We start from the raw sequence: 8877 nt of genomic DNA on the forward strand, positions 1-8877 counted from the left end.
ATCCTATACTGAGGCTTTCTCGGGGCTTCGAAAGCATTTGTGAAATCAGTAATATTAGCGAGCACAGTTTTCCAAGTTTATTTAGCAATGAAACCCTTTTCCACTGACTGTGTGGAAAGACGGGTGCTCCATGGAACACACTTTGGAAACCATGCTTCTACAGAATTTTGCGAGATTGCAGCTGTGACCTAAAATTCCCACCATCTGCCAGGGGCGCTCATGCATGAAGACAACAGAAAGAAACTTTCCTGCACTCCAGAACTTAGGATATGTGCCATGTGTAATGTTTCATGGGGGAAAATATTCAGGGATGCACTCTTAGCAGGCAAGGACGAATCAAAATAAGCAAGATCATAGTAAACAACAAAAATCAGTACTAGGAAGTTGTTGCATAGAGGGGGAAGTGAATATTAAAACATATGATTATGTTAGTCTCCGTCAGAGTCTGGTCACGAGACGGAAACCGCAGCAGAAACCACATCCTTGCCTGTCTGGTCCCAAGCCCCAGGGGGCTGACCCCACAAACTGCTCGGGCAGTAGCAGTGTCTCCAACCTCAGCACTTGCCTGGACCTGTTCTCCCAGGTGTCAGCTCTAGGTTCCTCCCTCGTCCCTGCAACCCTGGGACTGGTGGTGTCTCCGCATCAGTACTGGTCTCCGGGTGCCTCACTGTCCCTCGTTTGTCCCCTTCGCCTTATCCACACATCTACAGGGACTCCCTTCATTAAAGTCTCTCTATTTAGGGACTTCTCCAGTGGTCCAAGAGCTCAGCCTCTGCATTCCCGGTGCAGGGGGCCCAGGTTTGACCCCCGGTTGGGGGAACTAGATCTTACAAGCTGCAACTAGCACATGCTGCAACGAGGGTCGAAGGTCCTGAGAGTCACCACTAAGACCTGGGCAGACAAATAAATAAATATTTTAAAAGTAAAAAACAAAAAAAATAATAATAAAGACTCTCTGTTTAAACCATTTGGCAGTGGGGAGAATGTTTCTTGCCAGGACCCTGACTCACACACTTCCCAACTCTTTATAAAGCTGGAATAACCCTAACACTAAAACCTGACCAATGGCACAAAGAAAAACACAACGAACGAATGAGCCATTCACGAGTCTCTTTCATATAGATGTAAAGTCCTAATAAAAATTTAATCAGATTAAAGTCCAAACCCAATCCAACAACATATTAAAAGAATGTGTCCAGTGTTTTCACCGTAAGCATCTTTGCCACAGAAATCTTTGCCGAAAGCGTTTTCTGCTGCAAACATTTTTGCCCTGTAACTAAACGGCTGTGAGGCAATTTTGTGAGAAAGATCAAATAACTGGTTTGACAGTTTGGGGTTTGACAGCTTGGTTTCCGCTGGTTGACGTGTGCTAGCATTTCTTCCAGTTAGCAATGTTATTGATGGCTTTATGGAGCTGACAGCAGACAATGATTTCCCCCAAGAGTTGGTTTTATTTTGAAACACACTACCCTGGAGGAGAAAGAGGCCTTCCAGGCACAGCTGAGCCCACTCTTCCCACGCACGTCTGGAGTGACAATCAGTGGACACGTGGCGTTACACCAAGAGCTAATGACAGTGCAGAGGCCTTCACAGCGCACCACAGGGCTCATCCCAGGGCTGGGGACCAGAGGCCTCATCCAGCGGAGGAAGAAATTCTAGCCTGAAAGAAAAAGAGTGATGCCAGCTGAGAAGACAAGTCAACAAGTAAACGCATAAAATACTATGAATGGAAGACCTGGAAGACAGCTGCAGATAGGTCCAATCCACAAGATAAAATCAGTTCTTGTGTAGCATGTCTATGAATCCATACATATTTTAAATGTATTCAAATATTTTGTATTTTAACATAAAGTCTTTTAGATTTCATTCTTCAGTCTTCATGTTTCTGTCCTTCTTAATGTTCCTCTTAAACTTTTATGGCAAAATTGTCCTATGGCCAGCTAGTTATGTGATGTAAATGTTTGTGTCAAAGATGTCTTGGCAAAGATACTTACAGTGAAAGTATCTAGAGCGATGAGAAGAATACACCATGAGCAAACACTCCTGGAATGCACGGATAATGCTATATCAAAACTGCAGGAAACTGATTAACTATGGCGATAGGTCAAAGGAGAAAAAAAATCATTTTACACGCTGAATAGATACTTGGTAAATTTCAATATCCATTCCTGATTTTCTTTCAAAAAACTCTAGTGAACTAGAGATGGAAGTATATTTGTTTCTCGTGGTAAAAAATACTAGCTCTCAAACCCACAGCCAACACCAAATCAGTGAAATAAAAAAAGCATTCTCATCAAATATGTGAACAAGATAAAGATTTCTACTGTCTCGTTATTCAACACTAAATATTATAAAAATTCTAGCTACTGCAATTAGAAAAAAATAAGAAGATTAAATTATAATTATTTGCAAGTAGTACTCAGAAAAACTAGGAAAAGGAATACAAAATTATCAGAATAGAAGAGTTTAGTAAAGTAGCCAGTTATAAAATAACTACAGAAAAGTTAATATCTTTTCTACTTCCTGATACTTAGCAGAAAACATTAAGCAAAAATTAAATAACTAAAGATGCTGCATTAGTTATCCATTGCTGCATGACAAATTGCCCCCAAAGCACAGTGGTTTAAAACAGCAGAATTTATTATCTCAAGTTTCTGTGGGCCAGGAATCTGCGGGTGGCTGAGCTGAGTTCTCTGCCTCTGAGTCCCTCAGAAAGCTATAATCAAGTAGTTAGCCAAGGCTGCGGTCTCATCTGAAGGTTCAAGTAGGTATGCTCACTCACATGGCTGTTGGGCTGAGGGTCTCAGTCCCTTGTCACATGGGCTTCCTATAAGGCAGCTCGAAACATAGAAGCTGGTTTTGTTAGAGAAGGCAAGTGAGAGAGCCTGAGCGGGAAAGAGAGCTCCAGCAAGACAGAAGTCACAATTTTTCACAACCTAATCTCAGAAGTAACATCCCATCACTTTTTTCCACATTCTAGTCACTAGAAGCAAGTTATTAGGTCCAATCCACACATAAAGCCATGGGGATTATACAAGGAAGTGACTACCAGGGATCACTGAGAACCATTTCAGAAGCTGCCAACTACAGATGTCATTGCCATGTTTCATTAAAGATGCACCAGACACATATATTCATCTATAAAACTTTACTGTAGAACAACAATTTAAAAAGACCTTAGTAATAGAAAGATACACCATCTTCCTGAATGGAAACACTCAGTGTTGCAAAGAAATTATTTACCACTACATTAATCTATAAATTTAATCCAATTCCAATTTCCAGAGGGACATTTTGTTTTATATTTAACTTGGAAAAAAAAATCTAGAGTTCACCTAAATGACAAGCACTAAGAATAATTTTGGGCAGTCCAGTGGTTAAAATACCCATGCTTCCATTACAGGGGCTATGGGTTCAATCCCTGGTCAGGAAACTAAGATACTGCACTCTACAAGCCAGGGCCAATAAATAAATAAATGAGATTTGTATTCTCAGTTAATAATCATTATTTAAAAGTTACAACTATTAAAATAAGGTAATCTCAATGTAAAAATGATCTGATAAGTCAATGGTACAGAATAAAAAGCACAATCAAACCGAAAACTATTCAGTATATGATAAAATGCCCTTTCAGATCACTAGGAATTCACTTATGGATTAATTTATCATTCATATTAAAATGATAGTGGCTTAATTTGTTTTAAAGTTGTTTCCTTACCTCTCACCAGATACAAAAATAAAATAGAGTTAAATATAAAGGGAAATTAAAGTATAAAATTTTGAAATTTAATTGAAAATGTATGCATTCTTGGTGAAAGCAAAGGTCATATAACAATAAAGTCTGGGATCATAACAGAAAAATCGAATAATTTGACAGCTTAAAACTGAAGCACTTCAATATATCAGGAAAGTATAAAAACTACAGATGCAAATGACAAACTTCAAAAATTACCTGCACCCTATATGACAAAAAGAGTGATATACGAAAAGATGCTAAATATACTACATCTTATAAATCAATACTAAGCAGGTGAATGTTACAACAGAAAATAGTCAAAGAATATAGAAAGTCACCATTCATTCATTTGTTCAACTAATATTTATTGGGTGACTCAAAGGTCACAGAGTCAGCCTAAAGGTGCACCCCTCCTCAGGACTAGCCACTCCCACTAGAGTGTGAGCTCTTTGGGGATCCCCCAGCCAACACAGGGCTTCCATTCAGCAGGCACCCAGGGAACACGCTGACTGAATGAGTGGACACATAAGGGAATAATTCAGAGAAACAGGTGAGGTGGAGTAAGGGAGATATAAAAGAATAGAAACAATGAGTAGAGACTGTAAGTCACTGAAATGGAGGGAGACAGAGAAAGTGAATGAATGAATTAAAACAGGAATATTCTGAAAAAAGGAAAAAAAAATAAAGGTAAAGAAACCCAGAAAGACCCAAATGGAAGTCAAAGATATAGAGGCAGGAAAACAAAAGCAGAGAGAGAGACAGAGAGAGAAAAGAGCTTTCCCTTAGCCTTGTTTAGTGGTCATGTTCGACTCTTTGGGACTCCACGGACTGTAGCACCAGGTTCCTCTGTCCATGGGATTTCCCCGGCAAGAACACTGGAGTGGGTTGCCATTTCCTACTGCTGGAGGATCTTCCCTTAGCCTTGCCAGGTTGCTATTAGAATCCCTGGGTTCCTGCCTCAGGAACCTCCCTGTTCCTCCCAGTTCTCCAGGGTTTGCCAGGCTGCAGCCCAAGGGACTGGCCTCCTGCTTGGTCTTGGCAGTTCTCGCCTTTGGGCAGGGAACTCTGTGACCTCCTCCTCCCCACAGCATGCTGGCTGAGAGCCACCCCAACTCGAACCTTGACACCAGGGGCTGTCCTATCCAGCAGGCCCCAACCAACAACTTCAGCAAAAACCTTCCACCCAAGGAAGGCCTCAGGGAGGAGACCCCCTCTCCATCCCTGTAATCATGATATTCCCTGACCATGCCAGCTCTGGACCTGGGATGGATTGGGGGCCGGGGGTGGGGGCGACGTGGACAGGGAATGTTACCATTTAGCCAGACCCAGAGCCCTGCCCACCCCTCAGGACGGGGAGAAAGTCTGGAAGTGGAGAAGCTGGCTGGGCTGGGGGACGAGGGGATCCGGGGATCGAGGAGGCTTCCTGCCTCATAGAGCTTTGCCTGGATGACCAGACCCATGTATCAGTGCTGGTATTTCCAATTCCCTGGGGAGCATGCAGGCGGGAGCCCCAGAGAGCTAGGAGGAAAAGCAGAGTGGGAGGTGGCCAGAGCCACTGAATTCCCCTGGGTCCTAGAGAAGGGTGGGTTCCTTCCCTTCCCCCTCACCTCCCCATTTGTCCTTCCAAAAGGCTCTGACCTCACCTCCCCTATTTCTGGGCTTCTCCAGAGTTCCAGCGCTGAAGAGAGGCACTTCCAAACCAAAGGGCCCCGGCCCCTCCTGCGGGCCCCTCCACGGCTACCTTGGCTCTGGGGACCTCCAAAGCCCCCCTGCCTCGCCCACCATTGCACCAGATGTGGCTGCAGGGGAAGGGTGGGTGCAGGGCCCAGCTGGCAGTGGTCACTTGGTGGTCCTCTTGCTGCAGAGTCAGCACATTCTATGCCAGCTTGCCAGGCCTCCTCACTCAGCATTTCCTCGGCCCAATTTCTAGAAGCAGCAGCAGGGGCCTGCACAGTTCACTGCCAGCTGGGCTGGGGCTTCCACCCCCAGGTCCGCACAAACCCCATCAAGAGCCTTTGCCAGGGGCCTAGGCTCAGCAGCCAGGGATCTCAGTGGGTAGATAAGGACCAGTCCCATTCCAGGTCGGGGACAGAAGGCAGGGACACCCAGAGTTTGCCTCATCCTTTCCCCACAACCATAGAAACATTCTGACCCACAGTGGGCCTCCTGGTCCTTTCCTCTGCAAAGCAGTAAGGCATCCCACGGCTCATATCCTTTCTCGGCTTCCCAAACCCTCTGCGGTTGGGTCTGAGGCCTCCTCACTCCCTCCAGATTTTCCAGAGCCTGGAGTTCCAGCACAGGATCAAAAGACACTGGCTGTGTCCCATGGGAAGCCCAGGGGAGGAGCAGCCCCGTCCAGAACATTAGATTCTTAACAAAGTCACACACTACCAACAAGCTCTTGCAGCCCTATACCCCAGCCCTCCAAGAACACTTGTGCCTGGTTCCTATTGCCAGGGACTGGCAACAAGCCTCAACCACAGGGCTAGGTCTTAAAACTGTGGTGTGAACCCAGCCCCTAGGAACAGGGCCTGGTGAGGAGCTGCCTGCCACCCGCCCCTCACCTCCAGACAGCTCAGGCCCAGCCTGGCGACTTGAAGCCCTCATTTGACCCCAGTTCTGCATCCTTTGCTGCCTGCCTGGGGTCTCTCTTAGACCCCGGCTCTGCTGCTTCCAAGCAAAGGATGTCAGGACACCTCCAGCTACTCAGGCAAGGCCTTGTCCTGTGTGTGCAGAGGGGGAACCAGCCAGGCTCCTCTGGGCTCAGAGATCCAAGAAGGTCTTATCAGCCACTTTGGGAGACACAGATTGGCAGAGAAAAGGAGGGCAAGGAAGGGAGTGGAGAGGAGGAGAGGACCGGCCCCAGGAGTGTGCCCTGGGCTGGGTACAAGAAAAGGATGCAGAAGACAGATGAAAAAGATGAAAGGGACAGAGAAAATGGGGACGGGGGGAACACCCTGGGGGTGAAGCCCTCCCTTCTCTCATCAGTCCAGAGGGGGGAAAAAAATAGTGGCCACATGCCTGGCACTGTGCTGGGTAGGTACTCTTCATAATCCTTTTATTTCATCCTCCCAAATATACCACGAGAAAGGTATTATTACTCCCAAGTTATAGCTGAAGACTTTGAAGCTCTGAGAGCTTAACAGGCTTCCCTGGGGAGCATCTGGGGGCCAGGCCAGGACCCCAGGTCTCCAGTCTCAGCAGAGATGGCTGGCAGGGCTACAATCCTGGCCCCAGGAGCTTGTGCAGAGGCCCAAGCTATGCTCAGAGCAGAGTTTATTCAAACAGAGCCTAACAGGAAACTTGGCTCCTCTGACTCACTCTGATTCGACCTTATTAAGAAAAAAGAAAGAGGAGCAGGAGCCAGCACCGGGTAGGGTTTCACGCCAAGAGCTGGCTCCCAGGCGGAGGCCCGCTGAGCACAATGGCCTGTGCCCCGAACTCTCCACAGCTCCAAAGCCCCAAGGCAGCCCTGTCCCCCTGCCTGGCTCAAGAAGAAGGGTCCGGCCTTCTCCGCTCTGCCAGTGGGGCTCCCGTACCATACAGCCATCCTCTCTCCTCCCTCTGTTCCTCTCTTCCCTTCCCCTCCCTGCCCGGGGGTACCCTGGGGCCTGTTTCCACTGCTCCTCCTCCTCCTCTCCTGGCGCTGCTGCCCATCTGGCTGTCGGGAGGGCCCTACAGGACCCCAGGGATTCCAAGCAGCTGAGGCCAGCACTGCAGGGGGGCAGGCTGGAGGGAGGGAAGGCTTAACCCTCCCAGTCCCGGCCCTCAGCATCTGGCTTGTGGTCCTGCACCAAATGGGTTGCCCTTTGCAGGAGTCCTGTTTTAGAGACTGAGATCAAACTCCACATGAGGGAGCAGAGGGGCTGGTGTTGAGCGGTCGCTGGCTGGACTAGGAGGGCAGATGGATGCCCTGAGTCACCAGAACCAAGCCTCATCTTGAAGCACAGCGTGATGGGGGAACACATGCAGGCTGGATGAGGAAGCAGGGGCCCAGGGTGTCTGAGGAATGTCCACTCTGGCTGTCTCCTACCAAAGTGGTCTCCATGCGTTTCCAAGGTAGGAGGGGAATCTGGAGAGACCAAGTTAAGGGCAGGTTCTTCCTCCTGGATGTATAGGCCCAAGAGGGGGATTTCTGCCCTCCAGTTCCCACGACCAAGGTTGGAGAAGGCAGCCTGGGGGAGGCATTCAGAGACATTTCTTAGACTCCAAAGTGTTCAAACTTCTAAGGCCCCTCCTATTTCTGCCGAGAGAACAGAGAACCTGCCAAAGCCCTCTTGGAGACCATCTGGTCTAATCCTCCACTGATCGGATGTGGTGACTGAATCAGAACAGGGCAAAGACTTGCCCAAGTTCATCCAGCAACTTAACCACAGCAACTGGAGTAGGCCCATTCTCTCCAATCCTCTTTTCTGTTGCTCCATGCAAACAGCGCATGGTGCCTCCCAATGACTCCTAGCCCACATCAAAGACAGCCCCTGAATTTCACTTTATCCAGGTGCTCATTCAGGTTATTTCTAGGCCATGTGGACTTCAGAGATGCATGACAGAAGCCACACATGACGGGCAGGAAATTGATCTCTCCCATGTTTTCACAAGTTCTGTTCAGCAGGAAGGCAAACTTCCATTCTACAGACCAGGAGAGTAAGGCCCAGGGCTGTGCCAAGAGGGAAAAGGCGGAAGCTCTATCTTCTTTGTGCTCAGACCCAATGAAGGAAGATGCACCTGATGACCTGAATTAGAGTGGCTCAGCCTCTCCCCACAGGAGGATGGGATTCAGCATATTCCCCTAGAAGGCCCACCAACAAAGAGGAAGTCTCAGTATTGCTTTGGAGACGAGCAGCCCAGGTGTCCTGGGCAGAGGCTGGAGTGGATAGGAGTCAGGGGCTCATTAAAGCCTAGATAAGAAACCAGGATGCTGGGACCAAAGCAAAAAGAAACGGCCAGAGTGGTGCTGACACCTCTGCCCTGTTATGCCTGCCAGGACCCCACTCACCAGGCCTGAGTCCCCAGAGGCCTCCTTCCTACTCCCTATTTCATTCCCTTGCTCAGAGGCAGGTCTGCGGCTTGGCTGGGAGCTCCAGGGACTGAGGGAACGAGCGCAGCTGCTGTGGGACAGACCACATAGCTAAAACCCGGCG

General features: G+C 48.0%; 1 long non-coding RNA gene across 1 annotated transcript; it reads right to left on the reverse strand.

The window, feature by feature from the left end:
• Positions 1 to 1117: 1117 nt before the first annotated feature.
• LOC112580778 lies at positions 1118 to 8722 on the reverse strand. Its single transcript, XR_003105087.3, has 2 exons — positions 1995 to 8722; positions 1118 to 1660 (listed from the first exon to the last, which is right to left on the reverse strand). It is a non-coding gene; the product is annotated as an uncharacterized LOC112580778 (long non-coding RNA).
• Positions 8723 to 8877: the final 155 nt, after the last annotated feature.

Source organism: Bubalus bubalis, chromosome 20, assembly GCF_019923935.1.
Source record: "Bubalus bubalis isolate 160015118507 breed Murrah chromosome 20, NDDB_SH_1, whole genome shotgun sequence".
Taxonomy (NCBI): domain Eukaryota; kingdom Metazoa; phylum Chordata; class Mammalia; order Artiodactyla; family Bovidae; genus Bubalus; species Bubalus bubalis.